Source organism: Staurois parvus, unplaced genomic scaffold (assembly GCF_062004578.1).
Source record: "Staurois parvus isolate SC_StPar_1 unplaced genomic scaffold, SC_StPar_1.0 ptg000602l, whole genome shotgun sequence".
Taxonomy (NCBI): Eukaryota; Metazoa; Chordata; class Amphibia; order Anura; family Ranidae; genus Staurois; species Staurois parvus.
Window position 1 is genome coordinate 2,003,290 of NW_028318398.1, and position 27,645 is coordinate 2,030,934.

Genomic DNA, 27,645 nt, shown 5'->3' on the forward strand with positions numbered 1-27,645 from the left:
GGTCACTCAGGGGGCAGCTGAGTCACATTAGAGTGATAAAGCTGCAGTGTGAAAGGAAAAATCAGAACATGATTTGTAAACTGCCATAACTATGTCATTTTCAAGCCCACCTACACATATCTTATATCAAAACGTTCAGCTATCCCTGCTGTCACTAAAAATGTTCACGGCTAAGACATACTACTGATAGTTTTCAGAATATGACCATGTGTTTTCACCTCACCCCTCCCATTGACTTTCATTGAAACTCCACTCTAGATACCTGACATTTTAAGGGACGTTTTTAAACTGCGACTGTGCCTTCATTTTTAATATTGCAGAGATATACTATATATCAAAATTTAGGTCTTTTTCTTGTGATTGTCACAATATAAACCTTTTCACGGTAGCATTTATACTTTTAAAACTACAAGCGTTTGAAAATGGCAATCGCCAGTGAACTTGGCAAGTTTAAACAGCCTGTTTAGAGCAGAGCTTCTCACACACCTGTGACTGACTGAGTCACAGGTGCAAGCAAAGGTCACTCAGGGGGCAGCTGAGTCACATTAGAGTGAGAAGTGAGAAAGCTGCAGTGTGAAAGGAAAAATCAGAACATGATTTGTAAACTGCCATAACTGTGTCATTTTCAAGCCCACCTACACATATCTTATATCAAAACGTTCAGCTAACCCTGCTGTCACTAAAAATGTTCACGAATGCCAGTAGTGTACCGCGCTCCAATATATTCTACCTTATGTGATATAATGAATTCATAAGTGTACCACCGATAATCAAATAATTACATCAATTAATTATACTTAAATATATGATTTGTGTAAATATATAAAATAAATTAATTTATCAATGTAAAAAAACAAAAACTATGAATGAAAAATATAAATAAAAAATAAAAAATATTTGCAGTGGGAATGACAGTTCCTTCTGTATAAATGAGATGGTAATATTATTCAGTCTGGATAAAAATAAAAATAAAATTAAAATTAAAATAAAAATAAAATAAAATTAAAATAAAATTAAAAATAAAAATAAAATTAAAATTAAAAAAAAAAATTAAATAAAAATAAAATTAACATAAAATTAAAATAAAAATAAAATTAAAATAACATAAAATAAAAATAAAAATAAAAATAAAATTAAAATAAAATAAAATTAAAATAAAATAAAAATAAAAATAAAATTAAAAATAAAATAAAATTAAAATAAAAATTAAAATTAAAATTAAAATAAAAAAAAAATTAAAATAAAAATAAATAATTGATATCCCGGATAAGACACTATGTTTCTTTTCTTTAATATTTAATTAATACTAATTTTAGCACGCAATTGAACTTGGCAAGTTTAAAAAGCCTGTTTAGAACAGGCATGCTGACATTCCTCTCAGAGTGAGTTGTCATAGCAACCCAGCTGTCTCAGCACAGTGAGCCTACTCCGCCCTCTCCAGGTGCAGCAACCAAAGGTCACTCAAGAGGCAGATGACTCACGAGGCTGGACTGTGAGCTTCAAAATACAAGCTGAAATGCATTTCTCACTATCAGGCTTGCAATGTGCACTGCTTACATTTCATCAATCATTTGGTAAAGGTTGCGGCAAGAACACTTTACACAATTTCCCCAGAAATTGTAGATTGTCTAGTTCTTATTCTTATTCTTATTATAGCCATATTTGCCACGCTAACTCCTCCCACAGTTTTTACACTACAAAGACAAGTAATATATCAAAACGTGCGCATTGATCCCGATCGGATTGCTATTACTTTGTAAAACGTTTCGCCGAATCGTTCAAGAAATATCGCGGTTTTTGCGGCGAAATTTTCCCATAGGAATGCATTGAGCAGCACAGCACAGCTAGAGTGTGCAAAGGAAAAATCAGAAAAATCAGAACATGATTTGTAAACTGCCATCACTCTTTCATTTTCAAGCCCACCTACACATATCTTATATCAAAACGTTCAGCTAACCCTGCTGTCACTAAAAATGTTCACGGCTAGGACATACTCCTGATAGTTTTCACAATATGACCATTTGTTTGGACCTCACACCTCCCATTGACTTTCATTGAAACTCCACTTTAGACACAAGAAATTTTAAGGGACGTTTTTAAACTGCGACTGTGCCTTCATTTGTTATCTTTCAGAGACACACTATACATCAAACTGTAGGTCTTTTTCTTGTGATTGTCACAATATAAACCTTTTCACGGTAGCATTTATACTTTTAAAACTACAAGCGTTTGAAGATGGCAATCGCCAGTGAATTTGGCAAGTTTAAATAGCCTGTTTAGAGCACAGCTCCTCACACACCTGTGACTGACTGAGGTAACAGGTGCAAGCAAAGGTCACTCAGGGGGCAGCTGAGTCACATTAGAGTGAGAAAGCTACAATGTGAAAGGAAAAATCAGAACATGATTTGTAAACTGCCATCACTATGTCATTATCAAGCCCACCTACACATATCTTATATCAAAACGTTCAGCTAACCCTGCTGTCACTAAAAATGTTCACGGCTAGGACATACTCCTGATAGTTTTCAGAATATGACCATTTGTTTGCACCTCACTCCTCCCATTGACTTTCATTGAAACTCCACTTTAGACACAAGAAATTTTAAGGGACGTTTTTAAACTGCGACTGTGCCTTCATTTTTTATCTTTCAGAGACATACTATACATCAAAATTTAGGTCTTTTTCTTGTGATTGTCACAGTATAAACCTTTTCACGGTACCATTTATACTTTTAAAACTACAAGCGTTTGAAGATGGCAATCGCCAGTGATGTCAGCAACTTGGAGCAGTTTGTTTATAACCATGACTCTGCCCTTGGTGTGGAGGGAGTTGCCATAGGAACCCAGCTGTGTGAGCAGGAAGCAGAGAGACAAAAGCTAACCTGCCCACTCCAGTGTGTGGAGGCCAGAACACCACACAATTTCCACAGAAATTGTGAAGACGCCAGTGAAGTAAGCAATTTGAAGCAGTTTGTTTTTAACCGCTCTTCTCTGCCATATTTGAAATCTAATTCTTTTTCTTATTATAGCCATATTTGCCACGCTAACTCCTCCCACAGTTTTTACACTACAAAGACAAGTAATATCAAAACGTGCGCATTGATCCCGATCGGATTGCTATTACTTTGTAGAACGTTTCGCCGAATCGTTCAAGAAATATCGCGGTTTTTGCGGCGAAATTTTCCCATAGGAATGCATTGAGCAGCACAGCACAGCTAGAGTGTGCAAAGGAAAAATCAGAAAAATCAGAACATGATTTGTAAACTGCCATCACTCTGCCATTTTCAAGCCCACCTACACATATCTTATATCAAAACGTTCCGCTAACCCTGCTGTCACTAAAAATGTTCACGAATACCAGTAGTGTACCGCGCTCCAATATATTCTACCTTATGTGATATAATGAATTCATAAGTGTACCACCGATAATCAAATAATTACATCAATTAATTATACTTAAATATATGATTTGTGTAAATATATAAAATAAATTAATTTATCAATGTGAAAAAACAAAAACTATGAATGAAAAATATAAATAAAAATAAAAAATATTTGCAGTGGGAATGACAGTTCCTTCTGTATAAATGAGATGGTGTTATTATTCAGTCTGGATAAAAATAAAATAAAATTAAAATTAAAATAAAAAAATAAAATAAAATTAAAATAAAAATAAAATTAAAAATTAAAATTAAAACAAAAATAAAATGAAAAATAAAATAAAAATTAAATTAAAATTAAAATTAAAATAAATAAAAAATATTTGCAGTGGGAATGACAGTTCCTTCTGTATAAATGAGATGGTATTATTATTCAGTCTGGATAAAAATAAAAATAAAATAAAAATTAAATTAAAATAAAATTAAAATAAAATAAAAATAAAAATTAAAAAAAAAATTAAATAAAAATAAAATTAACATAAAATTAAAATAACATAAAATAAAAATAACATAAAATAAAAATAAAATTAAAAATAAAATAAAATTAAAATAAAATAAAAATAAAATTAAAAATAAAATAAAAATTAACATAAAATTCAAATAAAAATAAAATTAAAATAAAAATAAAATTAAAATTAACATAAAATTAAAATTAAATTAAAAAAAAATAAAATTAAAAATAAAATAAAATAAAAATTAAAATTAAAATAAAAAAAAATAAAAATAAAAATAAATAATTGATATCCCGGATAAGACACTATGTTTCTTTTCTTTAATATTTAATTAATACTAATTTTAGCACGCAATTGAACTTGGCAAGTTTAAAAAGCCTGTTTAGAACAGTCATGCTGACATTCCTCTCAGAGTGAGTTGTCATAGCAACCCAGCTGTCTCAGCACAGTGAGCCTACTCCGCCCTCTCCAGGTGCAGCAACCAAAGGTCACTCAAGAGGCAGATGACTCACGAGGCTGGACTGTGAGCTTCAAAATACAAGCTGAAATGCATTTCTCACTATCAGGCTTGCAATGTGCACTGCTTACATTTCATCAATCATTTGGTAAAGGTTGCGGCAAGAACACTTTACACAATTTCCCCAGAAATTGTAGATTGTCTAGTTTTTATTCTTATTATTATAGCCAAATTTGCCACGCTAACTCCTCCCACAGTTTTTACACTACAAAGACAAGTAATATATCAAAACGTGCGGATTGTTCCCGATCGGATTGCTATTACTTTGTGGAACGTTTCACCGAATCGTTCAAGAAATATCGCGGTTTTTGCGGCGAAATTTTCCCATAGGAATGAATGGTGCATCTAGAGTGGCAGCAGAGCACAGCTAGAGTGTGCAAAGGAAAAATCAGAACATGATTTGTAAACTGCCATCACTCTGCCATTTTCAAGCCCACCTACACATATCTTATATCAAAACGTTCAGCTAACCCTGCTGTCACTAAAAATGTTCACGGCTAGGACATACTCCTGATAGTTTTCAGAATATGACCATTTGTTTGCACATCACCCCTCCCATTGACTTTCATTGAAACTCCACTCTAGACACCAGACATTTTAAGGGACGTTTTTAAACTGCGACTGTGCCTTCATTTGTTATCTTTCAGAGACATACTATACATCAAACTGTAGGTCTTTTTCTTGTGATTGTCACAATATAAACCTTTTCACGGTAGCATTTATACTTTTAAAACTACAAGCGTTTGAAGATGGCAATCGCCAGTGAATTTGGCAAGTTTAAATAGCCTGTTTAGAGCACAGCTCCTCACACACCTGTGACTGACTGAGGTAACAGGTGCAAGCAAAGGTCACTCAGGGGGCAGCTGAGTCACATTAGAGTGAGAAAGCTGCAATGTGGAAGGAAAAATCAGAACATGATTTGTAAACTGCCATCACTCTGCCATTTTCAAGCCCACCTACACATATCTTATATCAAAACGTTCAGCTAACCCTGCTGTCACTAAAAATGTTCACGGCTAGGACATACTCCTGATAGTTTTCAGAATATGACCATTTGTTTGCACCTCACTCCTCCCATTGACTTTCATTGAAACTCCACTTTAGACACAAGAAATTTTAAGGGACGTTTTTAAACTGCGACTGTGCCTTCATTTTTAATATTGCAGAGACATACTATATATCAAAATTTAGGTCTGTTTCTTGTGATTGTCACAATATAAGCCTTTTCACGGTAGCATTTATACTTTTAAAACTACAACCGTTTGAAGATGGCAATCGCCAGTGATGTCAGCAACTTGGAGCAGTTTGTTTATAACCATGACTCTGCCCTTGGTGTGGAGGGAGTTGCCATAGGAACCCAGCTGTGTGAGCAGGAAGCAGAGAGACAAAAGCTAACCTGCCCACTCCAGTTGTGTGGAGGCCAGAACACCACACAATTTCCACAGAAATTGTGAAGACGCCAGTGAAGTGAGCAATTTGAAGCAGTTTGTTTTTAACCGCTCTTCTCTGCCATATTTGAAATCTAATTCTTATTCTTATTATAGCCATATTTGCAGTGGGAATGACAGTTCCTTCTGTATAAATGAGATGGTATTATTATTCAGTCTGGATAAAAATAAAAATAAAATAAAAATTTAATTAAAATAAAAAAAAATAAAATTAAAATTAAAATAAAATTAAAAATAAAATAAAAATAAAAATTAAAATAAAAATAAAATTAAAATTAAAAAAAAATTAAAATAAAAATAAAATTAGCATAAAATTAAAATAAAAATAAAATTAAAATAAAAATAAAAAAAAACAAAATTAAAATTAAAATAAAATAAAAATAAAATTAAAAATAAAATAAAATAAAATAAAATAATAAAAATTAAAATTAAAATAAAATTAAAATAAAAAAAAAATTAAAATAAAAATAAATAATTGATATCCCGGATAAGACACTATGTTTCTTTTCTTTAATATTTAATTAATACTAATTTTAGCACGCAATTGAACTTGGCAAGTTTAAAAAGCCTGTTTAGAACACACATGCTGACATTCCTCTCAGAGTGAGTTGTCATAGCAACCCAGCTGTCTCAGCACAGTGAGCCTACTCCGCCCTCTCCAGGTGCAGCAACCAAAGGTCACTCAAGAGGCAGATGACTCACCAGGCTGGACTGTGAGCTTCAAAATACAAGCTGAAATGCATTTCTCACTATCAGGCTTGCAATGTGCACTGCTTACATTTCATCAATCATTTGGTAAAGGTTGCGGCAAGAACACTTTACACAATTTCCCCAGAAATTGTAGATTGTCTAGTTATTATTATTATTATTATTATTTACATAGGTCCATCCAACTCAATAAACTTTATGAAGAAGGTTAAATATTGTAAATAATTTTTTATTTTAAAAAGTAAAAAGAACATTTTATTTCCACTTGTTTGGCCATATCTTGAGTATGTTGTCCAGTTCCGGTCACCCGCCCTCAGAATTGTCAGAACTGTTATAAGAGAACTATTTATATATATTTTATTATTTTAATTTTGGACTATATGAGTTTTCTAACTAAGATAGAGACATGGCCCTATTAACATTTTTTTTTTCCCAAAAAATTTTTTTTATTAGAAGAAAACAGGCATAACAATGCAAACACAGTTATGGATCCAAATGTGAACAAAACATAGCATGTCGCCTCCCGTTGCACAGACGGGTCAAAGCATAAAAGGCAATACAGAATATAACAGTGTAAGCATTATGACAACATAATATTACAATCCAGTAAATGTACAGAGTATAGGTGAGAAGCAGGGCGATATATTGTCTTCTGACCTACAAGCAGGATTTTATATCAAGGGAGTATGAAGTGTGGAGTAGTGAGTAAGATCGCACAGGATGCAGCTTTATGCAGGCCATAGATGGGTCGAAAATTGGCCGATTTTTCGGCCGAAAATAAAATCGCCCGATTTTCGGATCGTTACTGGGTTAATAGGTCGGCCGTTTTTCGGTATTTTGGCAGATTTTTTTATCAGTAAAGTTGGGAAAAAAACGGCCGATTTTGCCGATCGGCCGATTTTCGCGGCAATGATGGGCAAATCGGCTGATCTTTTTACCGATAAAAAATCTGTGCATGAGCAGTGACCTGCAAGAGGAAGACAAAAAGAAGAAGAGGATGAAGAACAAGTGGATGAAGAAGAAGAAGAAGAGGATGATGAAGAAGAAGAAGAGGATGATGAAGAAGAAGAAGAGGATGAAGAGGAAGAACAAGAAGAAGAGGATGAAGAAAAAGAAGAGGATGTGGATGAAGAAGAAGAAGAAGAAGAGGATGAAGAAGAAGAGGAAGAGGATGAAGAAGAAGAAGAGGATGAAGAAGAGGAAGAGGATGAAGAAGAAGAAGAAGAGGATGAAGAAGAAGAAGAATTCCAGTCCGGTAAAAAGTGTCCCTGCAGAGAGCTCCACTATTTCTTTGACAGTTCTTTGACATTTATAGCGGCTGCAACATTGTATCTATTTGTTTCTGAATAAAAACATCTGTATCCTAAATGGATACAAATAGATACAATGTTAAAGCCGCTATAAATGTCAAAGAACTGTCAAAAAAATAGCGGAGCTCTCTGCAGGGACACTTTTTGCCGGCTGTGGACGGGATGAAAATCGGCCGATTTTTTTTACCGTTCCTGGTAACATCGGCCGATTGAACGACTGATTTTTCATTTTTTTAAAGAAAAATCATCCGGTTTTCTCCCCATCTATGGCCTGCATTAGTTCTGTTTTGTGTGTCCATGAATTGGATACATGAGTTATATGGAGCATTGTGCACCTGTTTGAAGGTCAATGCTCTGAAAAATGATGATAGGAGTTGAAAACAGGTGTGAGCTAGAGATCAGATAGAGAAAGGGTGAGTTAGAAAAGAGTATATAATATAGTGTAGTGGTAAAGGTAAATACATAGAATAGAAAGGAAGGGGAGAGAGAGAGAGAGAATAAATAAATAAATAAAAATAAATAAATAAATATAAAAAAATAAATAAATAAAAGGGGGGGGGGTAGGTTTGGAGGATTTAAGGTAAGGTAAAACAGGGAAGTGGAGTGTATACTTGCGGATAAGTGGCTCACTTCATGTTAAATGAGCCACAATAGAAATATTAACATTTAACCGGATTTCAAACAGGTCAAGGGACAGTGCCAGCTTCAGTTTGCATATACCAAAAGGCTGAGACTGAACCAATTCAGTCTGTAAACAAGCTTGTTTACAGCACAAATTCTCTGGACAATGGAGTTTTGATAGCTACAGGGGCGGACTGACAACTCATGGGGCCCCTGGGCAATAGGGGATCATGGGGCCCCTGTGTCCTTGCCCACACTCAAACCACACCCAAAAAAGCCTATGAAAGGTACCAGGGGCATCTCATGGGGCCCCCTTCTGACCGCGGGCCCTCGGGCAGTGCCCGAGTTCCCAAATGGTCAGTCCGCTCCTGGTTAGCTATACTAGAAATGTGTGGTTCATTTCATTCTGAATCGAAATTCAACCAAATTTTTTGTTATTCAGAAATTTGGATGTATCCAAATTTCCAAATTACAATAGAAACGAATTTGAAATAATGAAACAAAACGAAATTTGGACCAACTTTGAATTTGAATCAAATTCAACTCAAATTTGACTCAAATTCTAATTGAATTTGAAAACTAGAAGAATGGACTAGAACATAAAAGAATAGAATAGAAAATAAAAGAATAAAATATAAAAAATAGACTAGAATAGAATAGAAAAAATAGAATAAAAAATAAAAGAATAGAATAGAAAAATCAACAGCATAGAATAAAATAAAAAGAATATAACTGTTTTCTGAAATTCTAATTTCAAATAAATTAAATTTTATTTCAAAGAGAATAGATAAGAAGAATAGAAACACATAAAAAAGAATCGCATAGAAAAGAATAGAACAGAATAAAATAGAAAGACTATAACTGTCTTTCAAAAATTGAAAATTGAATTTGAATAGAATGGATTAGAATAGAAAAGGAATGGAGCAGAATAAAATAGAAAGAATATAACTGTCTTCCGAAATTTTCATTTCAAATAGAATACATTAAAGTAAATAAATACAATAAATAGACAGTAATAGTATCTGGAGGTTCAGTAGGGGTGGGGGGTTCAGTAGTAGTATCTGCAGGTTCAGTAGGGGTGGGGGGTACAGTAGTAGTATCTGGGGGTTCAGTAGGGGTGGGGAGTTCAGTAGCAGTATCTGGAGGTTCAGTAGGGGTGGGGGGTTCAGTTGTAGTATCTGGAGGTTCAGTAGGGGTGGGGGGTTCAGTAGTAGTATCTGGAGGTTCAGTAGTGGTGGGGAGTTCAGAAATAGTATCTGGAGGTTCAGTAGGGGTGGGGGGTTCAGTAGTAGTATCTGGAGGTTCAGTAGGGGTGGGGGGTTCAGTAGTAGTATCTGCAGGTTCAGTAGGGGTGGAGGGTACAGTAGTAGTATCTGGAGGTTCAGTAGGGGTGGGGGGTTCAGTAGTAGTATCTGCAGGTTCAGTAGGGGTGGGGAGTTCAGTAGTAGCATCTGGAGGTTCAGTAGGGGTGGGGGGTTCAGTAGCAGTATCTGGACGTTCAGTAGGGGTGGGGAGTTCAGTAATTGTATCTGCAGGTTCAGTAGGGGTGGGGGGTTCATTAGTAGTATTTCGAGGTTCAGTAGGGGTGGGAAGTTCAGTAATAGTATCTAGAGGTTTAGTAGGGGTGGGGGTGCAGTAGTAGTATCTGGAGGTTCAGTAGGGGTGGGAGGGTTCAGTAGTAGTATCTGGAGGTTCAGTAGGAGTGGGGAGTTCAGTAGTAGTATTTGGAGGTTCAATAGGGGTGGGGAGTTCAGTAGTAGCATCTGGAGGTTCAGTAGGGGTGGGGGGTTCAGTAGTAGTATCTGGAGGTTCAGTAGGGGTGGGGAGTTCAGTAATAGTTTCTGGAGGTTTAGTAGAGTTGGGGGGTTCAGTAGTACTATCTGGAGGTTCAGTAGGGGTGGGGGGTTCAGTAGAAGTATCTGGAGGTTCAGTAGGGGTGGGGGGTTCAGTAATAATATCTGGAGGTTCAGTAGTGGTGGGGGGTTCAGTAGTAGTATCTGCAGGTTCAGTAGGGGTGGGGGGTACAGTATTAGTATCTGGAGGTTCAGTAGGGGTGGGGGGTTCAGTAGTAGTATCTGGAGGTTCAGTAGGGGTGGGGAGTTCAGTAGTAGTATCTGGAGGTTCAGTAGGGGTGGAGGGTACAGTAGTAGTATCTGGAGGTTCAGTAGGGGTGGGGGGTTCAGTAGTAGTATCTGCAGGTTCAGTAGGGGTGGGGAGTTCAGTAGTAGTATCTGGAGGTTCAGTAGGGGTGGGGAGTTCAGTAGACGTATCTGCAGGTTCAGTAGGGGTGGGGGGTACAGTAGTAGTATCTGGGGGTTCAGTAGGGGTGGGGAGTTCAGTAGTAGTATCTGGAGGTTCAGTAGGGGTGGGGGGTTCAGTTGTAGTATCTGGAGGTTCAGTAGGGGTGGGGGGTTCAGTAGTAGTATCTGGAGGTTCAGTAGTGGTGGGGAGTTCAGAAATAGTATCTGGAGGTTCAGTAGGGGTGGGGGGTTCAGTAGTAGTATCTGGAGGTTCAGTAGGGGTGGGGGGTTCAGTAGTAGTATCTGCAGGTTCAGTAGAGGTGGAGGGTACAGTAGTAGTATCTGGAGGTTCAGTAGGGGTGGGGGGTTCAGTAGTAGTATCTGCAGGTTCAGTAGGGGTGGGGAGTTCAGAAGTAGCATCTGGAGGTTCAGTAGGGGTGGGGGGTTCAGTAGCAGTATCTGGACGTTCAGTAGGGGTGGGGAGTTCAGTAATTGTATCTGCAGGTTCAGTAGGGGTGGGGGGTTCATTAGTAGTATTTCGAGGTTCAGTAGGGGTGGGAAGTTCAGTAATAGTATCTAGAGGTTTAGTAGGGGTGGGGGGTGCAGTAGTAGTATCTGGAGGTTCAGTAGGGGTGGGGAGTTCAGTAGTAGTTTCTGCAGGTTCAGTAGGGGTGGGGGGTTCAGTAATAGTATCTGGAGGTTCAGTTGGGTGGGGGGTTCAGTAGAAGTATCTGGAGGCTCAGTAGGGGTGGGGAGTTCAGTAGTAGTTTCTGCAGGTTCAGTAGGGGTGGGGAGTTCAGTAGTAGTATCTGGAGGTTCAACAGGGGTGGGGGGTTCAGTAGTAGTATCTGCAGGTTCAGTAGGGGTGGGGAGTTCTGTAGTAGTATCTGGAGGTTCAATAGGGGTGGTGGGTTCAGTAGTAGTATCTGCAGGTTCAGTAGGGGTGGGGGGTTCAGTAGTAGTATCTGGAGGTTCAGTAGGGTAGGGGGGTTCAGTAGTAGTATCTGGAGGTTCAGTAGGGGTGGAGGGTACAGTAGTAGTATCTGGAGGTTCAGTAGGGGTGGGGGGTTCAGTAGTAGTATCTGCAGGTTCAGTAGGGGTGGGGAGTTCATTAGTAGTATCTGGAGGTTCAGTAGGGGTGGGGGTTTCAGTAGTAGTATCTGGAGGTTTAGTAGGGGTGGGTGGTTCAGTAGTAGTATCTGGAGGATCCGTAGGGGTAGGGAGTTCAGTAATAGTATCTGGAGGTTCAGTAGGGGTGGGGGGTTCAGTAGTAGTATCTGGAGGTTCAGTAGGGGTGGGGAGTTCAGTAGTAGTATCTGGAAGTTCAGTAGGGGTGGGTTCAGTAATAGTATCTGGAGGTTCAGAAGGGGTGGGGAGTTCAGTAGGGGTGGGGAGTTCAGTAATAGTATCTGGAGGTTCAGTAGGGGTGGGGGGCTCAGTAGTAGTATCTGGAGGTTCAGTAGGGGTGGGGAGTTGAGTAGTAGTATCTGGAGGTTCAGTAGGGGTTTCAGTAGTAGTATCTGGAGGTTCAGTAGGGATGGGGGGTTCAGTAATAGTATCTGGTAGTCCAGTATGGGTGGGTGGTTCAGTAATAGTATCTGGAGGTTCAGTAGGGGTGGGGGGTTCAGTAGTAGTATCTGGAGGTTCAGTAGGGGTGGGGAGTTCAGTAGGGGTGGGGAGTTCAGTAATAGTATCTGGAGGTTCAGTAGGGGTGGGGGTTTCAGTAGTAGTATCTGGAGGTTCAGTAGGGGTGGGGGGTTCAGTAAAAGTATCTGGTAGTCCAGTAGGGGTGGGTGGTTCAGTAATAGTATCTGGAGGTTCAGTAGGGGTGGGGGGTTCAGTAGTAGTATCTGGAGGTTCAGTTGGGGTGGGAGGTTCAGTAGTAGTATTTGGAGGTTCAGTAGGGGTGGGGGGTTCAGTAATAGTATCTGGAGGTTCAGTAGGGGTGGGGAGTTCAGTAGTAGTATCTGGAGGTTCAGTAGGGGTGGGGGGTTCAGTACTAGTATCTGGAGGTTCAGTAGGGGTGGGGGGTTCAGTAGTAGTATCTGGAGATTCAGTAGGGGTGGGGAGTTCAGTAATAGTATCTGGAGGTTTAGTAGGGGTGGGTGGTTCAGTAGTAGTATCTGGAGGATCCGTAGGGGTGGGGAGTTCAATAATAGTATCTGGAGGTTCAGTAGGCGTGCGGGGTTCAATAGTAGTATCTGGAGGTTCAGTAGGGGTGGGGAGTTCAGTAGTAGTATCTGGAGGTTCAGTAAGGGTGGGGAGTTCAGTAGTAGTATCTGGAGGTTCAGTAGGGGTGGGTTCAGTAATAGTATCTGGAGGTTCAGTAGGGATGGGGAGTTCAGTAGGGGTGGGGAGTTCAGTAATAGTATCTGGAGGTTCAGTAGGGGTGGGGGGCTCAGTAGTAGTATCGGGAGGTTCAGTAGGGTGGGGAGTTCAGTAGGGGTGGGGAGTTCAGTAATAGTATCTGGAGGTTCAGTAGGGGTGGGGGGTTCAGTAGTAGTATCTGGAGGTTTAGTAGGGGTGGGGGTTCAGTATTAGTATCTGGTAGTCCAGTAGGAGTGGGTGGTTCAGTAATAGTATCTGGAGATTCAGTAGGGGTGGGGGGTTCAGTAGTAGAATCTGGAGGTTCAGTAGGGGTGGGGAGTTCAGTAGTAGTATCTGGAGGTTCAGTAGGGGTGGGGGGTTCAGTAGTAGTATCTGGAGGTTCAGCAGGGGTGGGGGGTTCAGTAATAGTATCTGGAGGTTCAGTAGGGGTGGGGAGTTCAGTAGTAGTATCTGGAGGTTCAGTAGGGGTGGGTGGTTCAGTAGTAGTATCTGGAGGTTCAGTAGGGGTGGGGGGTTCAGTAGTAGTATCTGGAGGTTCAGTAGGGGTGGGGAGTTCAGTAGTAGTATCTGGAGGTTCAGTAGGGGTGGGGAGTTCAGTAGTAGTATCTGGAGGTTCAGTTGGGGTGGGGGGTTCAGTAGTAGTATCTGGAGGTTCAGTAGGGGTGGGGGGTTCAGTAGTAGTATCTGGAGGTTCAGTAGGGGTGGGGAGTTCAGTAGTAGTATCTGGAGGTTCAGTAGGGGTGGGGAGTTCAGTAGTAGTATCTGGAGGTTTAGTAGGGGTGGGTGGTTCAGTAGTAGTATCTGGAGGATCCGTAGGGTTAGGGAGTTCAGTAATAGTATCTGGAGGTTCAGTAGGGGTGGGGGGTTCAGTAGTAGTATCTGGAGGTTCAGTAGGGGTGGGGAGTTCAGTAGTAGTATCTGGAAGTTCATTAGGGGTGGGTTCAGTAATAGTATCTGGAGGTTCAGAAGGGGTGGGGAGTTCAGTAGGGGTGGGGAGTTCAGTAATAGTATCTGGAGGTTCAGTAGGGGTGGGGGGCTCAGTAGTAGTATCTGGAGGTTCAGTAGGGGTGGGGAGTTGAGTAGTAGTATCTGGAGGTTCAGTAGGGGTTTCAGTAGTAGTATCTGGAGGTTCAGTAGGGGTGGGGGGTTCAGTAATAGTATCTGGTAGTCCAGTATGGGTGGGTGGTTCAGTAATAGTATCTGGAGGTTCAGTAGGGGTGGGGGGTTCAGTAGTAGTATCTGGAGGTTCAGTAGGGGTGGGGAGTTCAGGAGTAGTATCTGGAGGTTCAGTAGGGGTGGGGGGTTCAGTAGTAGTATCTGGAGGTTCAGTAGGGGTGGGGAGTTCAGTAGGGGTGGGGAGTTCAGTAATAGTATCTGGAGGTTCAGTAGGGGTGGGGGTTTCAGTAGTAGTATCTGGAGGTTCAGTAGGGGTGGGGGGTTCAGTAAAAGTATCTGGTAGTCCAGTAGGGGTGGGTGGTTTAGTAATAGTATCTGGAGGTTCAGTTGGGGTGGGGGGTTCAGTAGTAGTATCTGGAGGTTCAGTAGGGGTGGGGGGTTCAGTAGTAGTATCTGGAGGTTCAGTAGGGGTGGGGAGTTCAGTAGTAGTATCTGGAGGTTCAGTAGGGGTGGGGAGTTCAGTAACAGTATCTGGAGGTTCAGTAGGGGTGGGGGGTTCAGTAGTAGTATCTGGAGGTTCAGTAGGGGTGGGGGGTTCAGTAGTAGTATCTGGAGGTTCAGTAGGGGTGGGGAGTTCAGTAATAGTATCTGGAGGTTCAGTAGGGGTGGGGAGTTCAGTAGTAGCATCTGGAGGTTCAGTAGGGGTGGGGGGTTCAGTAGCAGTATCTGGAGGTTCAGTAGGGGTGGGGAGTTCAGTCATTGTATCTGCAGGTTCAATAGGGGTGGGGGGTTCAGTAGTAGTATTTGGAGGTTCAGTAGGGGTGGGAAGTTCAGTAATAGTATCTAGAGGTTTAGTAGGGGTGGGGGGTTCAGTAGTAGTATCTGGAGGTTCAGTAGGGGTGGGGGGTTCAGTAGTAGTATCTGGAGGCTAAGTAGGGGTGGGGAGTTCAGTAGTAGTTTCTGCAGGTTCAGTAGGGGTGGGAGGTTCAGTAATAGTATCTGGAGGTTCAGTTAGGTGGGGGGTTCAGTAGTAGTATCTGGAGGCTCAGTAGGGGTGGGAAGTTCAGTAGTAGTTTCTGCAGGTTCAGTAGGGGTGGGGGGTTCAGTAGTAGTATCTGGAGGTTCAATAGGGGTGGGGGGTTCAGTAGTAGTATCTGCAGGTTCAGTAGGGGTGGGGGGTTCAGTAGTAGTATTTGCAGGTTCAGTAGGGGTGGGGAGTTCAGTAGTAGTATCTGGAGGTTCAGTAGGGGTGGGGGGTTCAGTAGTAGTATCTGCAGGTTCAGTAGGGGTGGGGGGTGCAGTAGCAGTATCTGGAGGTTAAGTAGGGGTGGGGGGTTCAGTAGTAGTATTTGCAGGTTCAGTAGGGGTGGGGGGTGCAGTAGTAGTATCTGGAGGTTCAGTAGGGGTGGGGAGTTCTGTAATAGTATCTGGAGGTTCAGTAGGGGTGGGGGGTTCAGTAGTAGTATCTGCAGGTTCAGTAGGGGTGGGGAGTTCAGTAGTAGTATCTGGAGGTTCAGTAGGGGTGGGGAGTTCAGTAGAAGTATCTGCAGGTTCAGTAGTGTGGGGGGTACAGTATAAGTATCTGGGGGTTCAGTAGGGGTGGGAAGTTCAGTAGTAGTATCTGGAGGTTCAGTAGGGGTGGGGGGTTCAGTAGTAGTATCTGGAGGTTCAGTAGTGGTGGGGAGTTCAGAAATAGTATCTGGAGGTTCAGTAGGGATGGGGGGTTCAGTAGTAGTATCTGGAGGTTCAGTAGGGGTGGAGGGTACAGTAATAGTATCTGGAGGTTCAGTAGGGGTGGGGGGTTCAGTAGTAGTATCTGCAGGTTCAGTAGGGGTGGGGAGTTCAGTAGTAGCATCTGGAGGTTCAGTAGGGGTGGGGGGTTCAGTAGTAGTATCTGGACTTTCAGTAGGGGTGGGGGGTTCAGTAATAGTATCTGGAGGTTCAGTTGGGTGGGGGGTTCAGTAGAAGTATCTGGAGGCTCAGTAGGGGTGGGGAGTTCAGTAGTAGTTTCTGCAGGTTCAGTAGGGGTGGGGAGTTCAGTAGTAGTATCTGGAGGTTCAACAGGGGTGGGGGGTTCAGTAGTAGTATCTGCAGGTTCAGTAGGGGTGGGGAGTTCTGTAGTAGTATCTGGAGGTTCAATAGGGGTGGTGGGTTCAGTAGTAGTATCTGCAGGTTCAGTAGGGGTGGGGGGTTCAGTAGTAGTATCTGGAGGTTCAGTAGGGTAGGGGGGTTCAGTAGTAGTATCTGGAGGTTCAGTAGGGGTGGAGGGTACAGTAGTAGTATCTGGAGGTTCAGTAGGGGTGGGGGGTTCAGTAGTAGTATCTGCAGGTTCAGTAGGGGTGGGGAGTTAATTAGTAGTATCTGGACGTTCAGTAGGGGTGGGGGTTTCAGTAGTAGTATCTGGAGGTTTAGTAGGGGTGGGTGGTTCAGTAGTAGTATCTGGAGGATCCGTAGGGTTAGGGAGTTCAGTAATAGTATCTGGAGGTTCAGTAGGGGTGGGGGGTTCAGTAGTAGTATCTGGAGGTTCAGTAGGGGTGGGGAGTTCAGTAGTAGTATCTGGAAGTTCAGTAGGGGTGGGTTCAGTAATAGTATCTGGAGGTTCAGAAGGGGTGGGGAGTTCAGTAGGGGTGGGGAGTTCAGTAATAGTATCTGGAGGTTCAGTAGGGGTGGGGGGCTCAGTAGTAGTATCTGGAGGTTCAGTAGGGGTGGGGAGTTGAGTAGTAGTATCTGGAGGTTCAGTAGGGGTTTCAGTAGTAGTATCTGGAGGTTCAGTAGGGGTGGGGGTTTCAGTAGTAGTATCTGGAGGTTCAGTAGGGGTGGGGGGTTCAGTAAAAGTATCTGGTAGTCCAGTAGGGGTGGGTGGTTCAGTAATAGTATCTGGAGGTTCAGTAGGGGTGGGGGGTTCAGTAGTAGTATCTGGAGGTTCAGTTGGGGTGGGAGGTTCAGTAGTAGTATTTGGAGGTTCAGTAGGGGTGGGGGGTTCAGTAATAGTATCTGGAGGTTCAGTAGGGGTGGGGAGTTCAGTAGTAGTATCTGGAGGTTCAGTAGGGGTGGGGGGTTCAGTACTAGTATCTGGAGGTTCAGTAGGGGTGGGGGGTTCAGTAGTAGTATCTGGAGATTCAGTAGGGGTGGGGAGTTCAGTAATAGTATCTGGAGGTTTAGTAGGGGTGGGTGGTTCAGTAGTAGTATCTGGAGGATCCGTAGGGGTGGGGAGTTCAATAATAGTATCTGGAGGTTCAGTAGGCGTGCGGGGTTCAGTAGTAGTATCTGGAGGTTCAGTAGGGGTGGGGAGTTCAGTAGTAGTATCTGGAGGTTCAGTAAGGGTGGGGAGTTCAGTAGTAGTATCTGGAGGTTCAGTAGGGGTGGGTTCAGTAATAGTATCTGGAGGTTCAGTAGGGATGGGGAGTTCAGTAGGGGTGGGGAGTTCAGTAATAGTATCTGGAGGTTCAGTAGGGGTGGGGGGCTCAGTAGTAGTATCGGGAGGTTCAGTAGGGTGGGGAGTTCAGTAGGGGTGGGGAGTTCAGTAATAGTATCTGGAGGTTCAGTAGGGGTGGGGGGTTCAGTAGTAGTATCTGGAGGTTTAGTAGGGGTGGGGGGTTCAGTATTAGTATCTGGTAGTCCAGTAGGAGTGGGTGGTTCAGTAATAGTATCTGGAGATTCAGTAGGGGTGGGGGGTTCAGTAGTAGAATCTGGAGGTTCAGTAGGGGTGGGGAGTTCAGTAGTAGTATCTGGAGGTTCAGTAGGGGTGGGGGGTTCAGTAGTAGTATCTGGAGGTTCAGCAGGGGTGGGGGGTTCAGTAATAGTATCTGGAGGTTCAGTAGGGGTGGGGAGTTCAGTAGTAGTATCTGGAGGTTCAGTAGGGGTGGGTGGTTCAGTAGTAGTATCTGGAGGTTCAGTAGGGGTGGGGGGTTCAGTAGTAGTATCTGGAGGTTCAGTAGGGGTGGGGAGTTCAGTAGTAGTATCTGGAGGTTCAGTAGGGGTGGGGGGTTCAGTAGTAGTATCTGGAGGTTCAGTAGGGGAGGGGGGTTCAGTAGTAGTATCTGGAGGTTCAGTAGGGGTGGGGAGTTAAGTAATAGTATCTGGAGGTCCAGTAGGGGTGGTGGGTTCAGTAGTAGTATCTGGAGGTTCAGTAGGGGTGGGGGGTTCAGTAGTAGTATCTGGAGGTTCAGTAGGGGTGGGGAGTTCAGTAGTAGTATCTGGAGGTTCAGTAGGGGTGGGGAGTTCAGTAGTAGTATCTGGAGGTTCAGTTGGGGTGGGGGGTTCAGTAGTAGTATCTGGAGGTTCAGTAGGGGTGGGGGGTTCAGTAGTAGTATCTGGAGGTTCAGTAGGGGTGGGGAGTTCAGTAGTAGTATCTGGAGGTTCAGTAGGGGTGGGGAGTTCAGTAGTAGTATCTGGAGGTTTAGTAGGGGTGGGTGGTTCAGTAGTAGTATCTGGAGGATCCGTAGGGTTAGGGAGTTCAGTAATAGTATCTGGAGGTTCAGTAGGGGTGGGGGGTTCAGTAGTAGTATCTGGAGGTTCAGTAGGGGTGGGGAGTTCAGTAGTAGTATCTGGAAGTTCATTAGGGGTGGGTTCAGTAATAGTATCTGGAGGTTCAGAAGGGGTGGGGAGTTCAGTAGGGGTGGGGAGTTCAGTAATAGTATCTGGAGGTTCAGTAGGGGTGGGGGGCTCAGTAGTAGTATCTGGAGGTTCAGTAGGGGTGGGGAGTTGAGTAGTAGTATCTGGAGGTTCAGTAGGGGTTTCAGTAGTAGTATCTGGAGGTTCAGTAGGGGTGGGGGGTTCAGTAATAGTATCTGGTAGTCCAGTATGGGTGGGTGGTTCAGTAATAGTATCTGGAGGTTCAGTAGGGGTGGGGGGTTCAGTAGTAGTATCTGGAGGTTCAGTAGGGGTGGGGAGTTCAGGAGTAGTATCTGGAGGTTCAGTAGGGGTGGGGGGTTCAGTAGTAGTATCTGGAGGTTCAGTAGGGGTGGGGAGTTCAGTAGGGGTGGGGAGTTCAGTAATAGTATCTGGAGGTTCAGTAGGGGTGGGGGTTTCAGTAGTAGTATCTGGAGGTTCAGTAGGGGTGGGGGGTTCAGTAAAAGTATCTGGTAGTCCAGTAGGGGTGGGTGGTTTAGTAATAGTCTCTGGAGGTTCAGTTGGGGTGGGGGGTTCAGTAGTAGTATCTGGAGGTTCAGTAGGGGTGGGGGGTTCAGTAGTAGTATCTGGAGGTTCAGTAGGGGTGGGGAGTTCAGTAGTAGTATCTGGAGGTTCAGTAGGGGTGGGGAGTTCAGTAACAGTATCTGGAGGTTCAGTAGGGGTGGGGGGTTCAGTAGTAGTATCTGGAGGTTCAGTAGGGGTGGGGGGTTCAGTAGTAGTATCTGGAGGTTCAGTAGGGGTGGGGAGTTCAGTAATAGTATCTGGAGGTTCAGTAGGGGTGGGGAGTTCAGTAGTAGCATCTGGAGGTTCAGTAGGGGTGGGGGGTTCAGTAGCAGTATCTGGAGGTTCAGTAGGGGTGGGGAGTTCAGTCATTGTATCTGCAGGTTCAATAGGGGTGGGGGGTTCAGTAGTAGTATTTGGAGGTTCAGTAGGGGTGGGAAGTTCAGTAATAGTATCTAGAGGTTTAGTAGGGGTGGGGGGTTCAGTAGTAGTATCTGGAGGTTCAGTAGGGGTGGGGGGTTCAGTAGTAGTATCTGGAGGCTAAGTAGGGGTGGGGAGTTCAGTAGTAGTTTCTGCAGGTTCAGTAGGGGTGGGAGGTTCAGTAATAGTATCTGGAGGTTCAGTTAGGTGGGGGGTTCAGTAGTAGTATCTGGAGGCTCAGTAGGGGTGGGAAGTTCAGTAGTAGTTTCTGCAGGTTCAGTAGGGGTGGGGGGTTCAGTAGTAGTATCTGGAGGTTCAATAGGGGTGGGGGGTTCAGTAGTAGTATCTGCAGGTTCAGTAGGGGTGGGGGGTTCAGTAGTAGTATTTGCAGGTTCAGTAGGGGTGGGGAGTTCAGTAGTAGTATCTGGAGGTTCAGTAGGGGTGGGGGGTTCAGTAGTAGTATCTGCAGGTTCAGTAGGGGTGGGGGGTGCAGTAGTAGTATCTGGAGGTTAAGTAGGGGTGGGGGGTTCAGTAGTAGTATCTGCAGGTTCAGTAGGGGTGGGGGGTGCAGTAGTAGTATCTGGAGGTTCAGTAGGGGTGGGGAGTTCTGTAATAGTATCTGGAGGTTCAGTAGGGGTGGGGGGTTCAGTAGTAGTATCTGCAGGTTCAGTAGGGGTGGGGAGTTCAGTAGTAGTATCTGGAGGTTCAGTAGGGGTGGGGAGTTCAGTAGAAGTATCTGCAGGTTCAGTAGTGTGGGGGGTACAGTATAAGTATCTGGGGGTTCAGTAGGGGTGGGAAGTTCAGTAGTAGTATCTGGAGGTTCAGTAGGGGTGGGGGGTTCAGTAGTAGTATCTGGAGGTTCAGTAGTGGTGGGGAGTTCAGAAATAGTATCTGGAGGTTCAGTAGGGATGGGGGGTTCAGTAGTAGTATCTGGAGGTTCAGTAGGGGTGGAGGGTACAGTAATAGTATCTGGAGGTTCAGTAGGGGTGGGGGGTTCAGTAGTAGTATCTGCAGGTTCAGTAGGGGTGGGGAGTTCAGTAGTAGCATCTGGAGGTTCAGTAGGGGTGGGGGGTTCAGTAGTAGTATCTGGACTTTCAGTAGGGGTGGGGAGTTCAGTAGTAGTATCTGGAGGTTCAGTTGGGTGGGGGGTTCAGTAGTAGTATCTGGAGGCTCAGTAGGGGTGGGGAGTTCAGTAGTAGTTTCTGCAGGTTCAGTAGGGGTGGGGGGTTCAGTAATAGTATCTGGAGGTTCAGTTGGATGGGGGGTTCAGTAGAAGTATCTGGAGGCTCAGTAGGGGTGGGGAGTTCAGTAGTAGTTTCTGCAGGTTCAGTAGGGGTGGGGAGTTCAGTAGTAGTATCTGGAGGTTCAACAGGGGTGGGGGGTTCAGTAGTAGTATCTGCAGGTTCAGTAGGGGTGGGGAGTTCTGTAGTAGTATCTGGAGGTTCAATAGGGGTGGTGGGTTCAGTAGTAGTATCTGCAGGTTCAGTAGGGGTGGGGGGTTCAGTAGTAGTATCTGGAGGTTCAGTAGGGTAGGGGGGTTCAGTAGTAGTATCTGGAGGTTCAGTAGGGGTGGAGGGTACAGTAGTAGTATCTGGAGGTTCAGTAGGGGTGGGGGGTTCAGTAGTAGTATCTGCAGGTTCAGTAGGGGTGGGGAGTTAATTAGTAGTATCTGGACGTTCAGTAGGGGTGGGGGTTTCAGTAGTAGTATCTGGAGGTTTAGTAGGGGTGGGTGGTTCAGTAGTAGTATCTGGAGGATCCGTAGGGTTAGGGAGTTCAGTAATAGTATCTGGAGGTTCAGTAGGGGTGGGGGGTTCAGTAGTAGTATCTGGAGGTTCAGTAGGGGTGGGGAGTTCAGTAGTAGTATCTGGAAGTTCAGTAGGGGTGGGTTCAGTAATAGTATCTGGAGGTTCAGAAGGGGTGGGGAGTTCAGTAGGGGTGGGGAGTTCAGTAATAGTATCTGGAGGTTCAGTAGGGGTGGGGGGCTCAGTAGTAGTATCTGGAGGTTCAGTAGGGGTGGGGAGTTGAGTAGTAGTATCTGGAGGTTCAGTAGGGGTTTCAGTAGTAGTATCTGGAGGTTCAGTAGGGGTGGGGGGTTCAGTAATAGTATCTGGTAGTCCAGTATGGGTGGGTGGTTCAGTAATAGTATCTGGAGGTTCAGTAGGGGTGGGGGGTTCAGTAGTAGTATCTGGAGGTTCAGTAGGGGTGGGGAGTTCAGGAGTAGTATCTGGAGGTTCAGTAGGGGTGGGGGGTTCAGTAGTAGTATCTGGAGGTTCAGTAGGGGTGGGGAGTTCAGTAGGGGTGGGGAGTTCAGTAATAGTATCTGGAGGTTCAGTAGGGGTGGGGGTTTCAGTAGTAGTATCTGGAGGTTCAGTAGGGGTGGGGGGTTCAGTAAAAGTATCTGGTAGTCCAGTAGGGGTGGGTGGTTCAGTAATAGTATCTGGAGGTTCAGTAGGGGTGGGGGGTTCAGTAGTAGTATCTGGAGGTTCAGTTGGGGTGGGAGGTTCAGTAGTAGTATTTGGAGGTTCAGTAGGGGTGGGGGGTTCAGTAATAGTATCTGGAGGTTCAGTAGGGGTGGGGAGTTCAGTAGTAGTATCTGGAGGTTCAGTAGGGGTGGGGGGTTCAGTACTAGTATCTGGAGGTTCAGTAGGGGTGGGGGGTTCAGTTATAGTATCTGGAGATTCAGTAGGGGTGGGGAGTTCAGTAATAGTATCTGGAGGTTTAGAATGGGTTGGGTGGTTCAGTAGTAGTATCTGGAGGATCCGTAGGGGTGGGGAGTTCAATAATAGTATCTGGAGGTTCAGTAGGGGTGCGGGGTTCAGTAGTAGTATCTGGAGGTTCAGAAGGGGTGGGGAGTTCAGTAGTAGTATCTGGAGGTTCAGTAAGGGTGGGGAGTTCAGTAGTAGTATCTGGAGGTTCAGTAGGGGTGGGTTCAGTAATAGTATCTGGAGGTTCAGTAGGGATGGGGAGTTCAGTAGGGGTGGGGAGTTCAGTAATAGTATCTGGAGGTTCAGTAGGGGTGGGGGGCTCAGTAGTAGTATCGGGAGGTTCAGTAGGCTGGGGAGTTCAGTAGGGGTGGGGAGTTCAGTAATAGTATCTGGAGGTTCAGTAGGGGTGGGGGGTTCAGTAGTAGTATCTGGAGGTTCAGTAGGGGTGGGGGGTTCAGTATTAGTATCTGGTAGTCCAGTAGGAGTGGGTGGTTCAGTAATAGTATCTGGAGATTCAGTAGGGGTGGGGGGTTCAGTAGTAGAATCTGGAGGTTCAGTAGGGGTGGGGAGTTCAGTAGTAGTATCTGGAGGTTCAATAGGGGTGGGGGGTTCAGTAGTAGTATCTGGAGGTTCAGCAGGGGTGGGGGGTTCAGTAATAGTATCTGGAGGTTCAGTAGGGGTGGGGAGTTCAGTAGTAGTATCTGGAGGTTCAGTAGGGGTGGGTGGTTCAGTAGTAGTATCTGGAGGTTCAGTAGGGGTGGGGGGTTCAGTAGTAGTATCTGGAGGTTCAGTAGGGGTGGGGAGTTCAGTAGTAGTATCTGGAGGTTCAGTAGGGGTGGGGGGTTCAGTAGTAGTATCTGGAGGTTCAGTAGGGGAGGGGGGTTCAGTAGTAGTATCTGGAGGTTCAGTAGGGGTGGGGAGTTAAGTAATAGTATCTGGAGGTCCAGTAGGGGTGGGGGGTTCAGTAGTAGTATCTGGAGGTTCAGTAGGGGTGGGGGGTTCAGTAGTAGTATCTGGAGGTTCAGTAGGGGTGGGGAGTTCAGTAGTAGTATCTGGAGGTTCAGTAGGGGTGGGGAGTTCAGTAGTAGTATCTGGAGGTTCAGTTGGGGTGGGGGGTTCAGTAGTAGTATCTGGAGGTTCAGTAGGGGTGGGGGGTTCAGTAGTAGTATCTGGAGGTTCAGTAGGGGTGGGGAGTTCAGTAGTAGTATCTGGAGGTTCAGTAGGGGTGGGGGTTCAGTAGTAGTATCTGGAGGTTCAGTAGGGGTGGGGGGTTCAGTAGTAGTATCTGGAGGTTCAGTAGGGGTGGGGGGTTCAGTAGTAGTATCTGGAGGTTCAGTAGGGGTGGGGAGTTCAGTAACAGTATCTGGAGGTCCAGTAGGGGTGGGGGGTTCAGTAGTAGTATCTGGAGGTTCAGTAGGGGTGGGGGGTTCAGTAGTAGTATCTGGAGGTTCAGTAGGGGTGGGGAGTTCAGTAATAGTATCTGGAGGTTCAGTAGGGGTGGGGAGTTCAGTAGTAGCATCTGGAGGTTCAGTAGGGGTGGGGGGTTCAGCAGCAGTATCTGGAGGTTCAGTAGGGGTGGGGAGTTCAGTCATTGTATCTGCAGGTTCAATAGGGGTGGGGGGTTCAGTAGTAGTATTTGGAGGTTCAGTAGGGGTGGGAAGTTCAGTAATAGTATCTAGAGGTTTAGTAGGGGTGGGGGGTTCAGTAGTAGTATCTGGAGGTTCAGTAGGGGTGGGGGGAACAGTAGTAGTATCTGGAGGCTAAGTAGGGGTGGGGAGTTCAGCTGTAGTTTCTGCAGGTTCAGTAGGGGTGGGAGGTTCAGTAATAGTATCTGGAGGTTCAGTTAGGTGGGGGGTTCAGTAGTAGTATCTGGAGGCTCAGTAGGGGTGGGAAGTTCAGTAGTAGTTTCTGCAGGTTCAGTAGGGGTGGGGGGTTCAGTAGTAGTATCTGGAGGTTCAATAGGGGTGGGGGGTTCAGTAGTAGTATCTGCAGGTTCAGTAGGGGTGGGGGGTTCAGTAGTAGTATTTGCAGGTTCAGTAGGGGTGGGGAGTTCAGTAGTAGTATCTGGAGGTTCAGTAGGGGTGGGGGGTTCAGTAGTAGTATCTGCAGGTTCAGTAGGGGTGGGGGGTGCAGTAGTAGTATCTGGAGGTTAAGTAGGGGTGGGGGATTCAGTAGTAGTATCTGCAGGTTCAGTAGGGGTGGGGGGTGCAGTAGTAGTATCTGGAGGTTCAGTAGGGGTGGGGAGTTCTGTAATAGTATCTGGAGGTTCAGTAGGGGTGGGGGGTTCAGTAGTAGTATCTGCAGGTTCAGTAGGGGTGGGGAGTTCAGTAGTAGTATCTGGAGGTTCAGTAGGGGTGGGGAGTTCAGTAGAAGTATCTGCAGGTTCAGTAGGGGTGGGGGGTTCAGTAGTAGTATCTGGAGGTTCAGTAGTGGTGGGGAGTTCAGAAATAGTATCTGGAGGTTCAGTAGGGATGGGGGGTTCAGTAGTAGTATCTGGAGGTTCAGTAGGGGTGGAGGGTACAGTAATAGTATCTGGAGGTTCAGTAGGGGTGGGGGGTTCAGTAGTCGTATCTGCAGGTTCAGTAGGGGTGGTGAGTTCAGTAGTAGCATCTGGAGGTTCAGTAGGGGTGGGGGGTTCAGTAGTAGTATCTGGACGTTCAGTAGGGGTGGGGAGTTCAATAATTGTATCTGCAGGTTCAGTAGGGGTGGGGGGTTCAGTAGTAGTGTTTGGAGGTTCAGTAGGGGTGGGAAGTTCAGTAATAGTATCTAGAGGTTTAGTAGGGGTGGGGGGTCCAGTAGTAGTATCTGGAGGTTCAGTAGGGGTGGGGGGTTCAGTAGTAGTATCTGCAGGTTCAGTTGGGTGGGGGGTTCAGTAGTAGTATCTGCAGGTTCAGTAGGGGTGGGGGGTTCAGTAGTAGTATTTGCAGGTTCAGTAGGGGTGGGGAGTTCAGTAGTAGTATCTGGAGGTTCAGTAGGGGTGGGGGGTTCAGTAGTAGTATCTGCAGGTTCAGTAGGGGTGGGGAGTTCAGTAGTAGTATCTGGAGGTTCAGTAGGGGTGGGGAGTTCAGTAGACGTATCTGCAGGTTCAGTAGGGGTGGGGGGTACAGTAGTAGAATCTGGGGGTTCAGTAGGGGTGGGGAGTTCAGTGGTAGTATCTGGAGGTTCAGAAGGGGTGGGGGGTTCAGTAGTAGTATCTGGAGGTTCAGTAGGGGTGGGGGGTTCAGTAGTAGTATCTGGAGGTTCAGTAGTGGTGGGGAGTTCAGAAATAGTATCTGGAGGTTCAGTAGGGGTGGGGGTTCAGTAGTAGTATCTGGAGGTTCAGTAGGGGTGGGGGGTTCAGTAGTAGTATCTGCAGGTTCAGTAGGGGTGGGGAGTTCAGTAGTAGCATCTGGAGGTTCAGTAGGGGTGGGGGGTTCAGTAGCAGTATCTGGACGTTCAGTAGGGGTGGGGAGTTCAGTAATTGTATCTGCAGGTTCAGTAGGGGTGGGGGGTTCAGTAGTAGTATTTCGAGGTTCAGTAGGGGTGGGAAGTTCAGTAATAGTATCTAGAGGTTTAGTAGGGGTGGGGGGTTCAGTAGTAGTATCTGGAGGTTCAGTTGGGTGGGGGGTTCAGTAGTAGTATCTGGAGGCTCAGTAGGGGTGGGGAGTTCAGTAGTAGTTCCTGCAGGTTCAGTAGGGGTGGCGGGTTCAGTAATAGTATCTGGAGGTTCAGTTGGGTGGGGGGTTCAGTAGAAGTATCTGGAGGCTCAGTAGGGGTGGGGAGTTCATTGTAGTTTCTGCAGGTTCAGTATGGATGGGGAGTTCAGTAGTAGTATCTGGAGGTTCAACAGGGGTGGGGGGTTCAGTAGTAGTATCTGCAGGTTCAGTAGGGGTGGGGAGTTCAGTAGTAGTATCTGGAGGTTCAACAGGGGTGGGGGGTTCAGTAGTAGTATTTGCAGGTTCAGTAGGGGTGGGGGGTTCAGTAGTAGTATCTGGAGGTTCAGTAGGGGTGGGGGGTTCAGTAGTAGTATCTGGAGGTTCAGTAAGGGTGGGGAGTTCAGTAATAGTATCTGGAGGTTCAGTAGGGGTGGGGGGTTCAGTAGTAGTATCTGGAGGTTCAGTAGGGGTGGGGAGTTCAGTAGTAGTATCTGCAGGTTCAGTAGGGGTGGGGGGTTCAGTAGTAGTATCTGGAGGTTCAGTAGGGGTGGAGGGTACAGTAGTAGTATCTGGAGGTTCAGTAGGGGTGGGGGGTTCAGTAGTAGTATCTGCAGGTTCAGTAGGGGTGGGGAGTTCATTAGTAGTATCTGGATTTTCAGTAGGGTGGGGGGTTCAGTAGTAGTATCTGGAGGTTCAGTAGGGGTGGCGGGTTCAGTAGTAGTATCTGGAGGTTTAGTAGGGGTGGGGGGTTCAGTATTAGTATCTGGAGGTTTAGTAGGGGTGGGTGGTTCAGTAGTAGTATCTGGAGGATCCGTAGGTGTGGGGAGTTCAGTAATAGTATCTGGAGGTTCAGTAGGGGTGGGGGGTTCAGTAATAGTATATGGAGGTTCAGTAGGGGTGGGGAGTTCAGTAGGGGTAGGGAGTTCAGTAATAGTATCTGGAGGTTCAGTAGGGGTGGGGAGTTCAGTAGTAGCATCTGGAGGCTCAGTAGGGGTGGGGAGTTCAGTAGTAGTTTCTGCAGGTTCAGTAGGGGTGGGGGGTTCAGAAATAGTATCTGGAGGTTCAGTTGGGTGGGGGGTTCAGTAGAAGTATCTGGAGGCTCAGTAGGGGTAGGGAGTTAAGTAGTAGTATCTGGAGGTTCAGTTGGGTGGGGGTTCAGTAGTAGTATCTGGAGGCTCAGTAGGGGTGGGGAGTTCAGTAGTAGTTTCTGCAGGTTCAGTAGGGGTGGGGGGTTCAGTAATAGTATCTGGAGGTTCAGTTGGGTGGGGGGTTCAGTAGAAGTATCTGGAGGCTCAGTAGGGGTAGGGAGTTAAGTAGTAGTTTCTGCAGGTTCAGTAGGGGTGGGGAGTTCAGTAGTAGTATCTGGAGGTTCAACAGGGGTGGGGGGTTCAGTAGTAGTATCTGCAGGTTCAGTAGGGGTGGGGAGTTCTGTAGTAGTATCTGTAGGTTCAATAGGGGTGGGGTTTCAGTAGTAGTATCTGCAGGTTCAGTAGGGGTGGGGGGTTCAGTAGTAGTATCTGGAGGTTCAGTAGGGGTGGGGGGTTCAGTAGAAGTATCTGGAGGTTCAGTAGG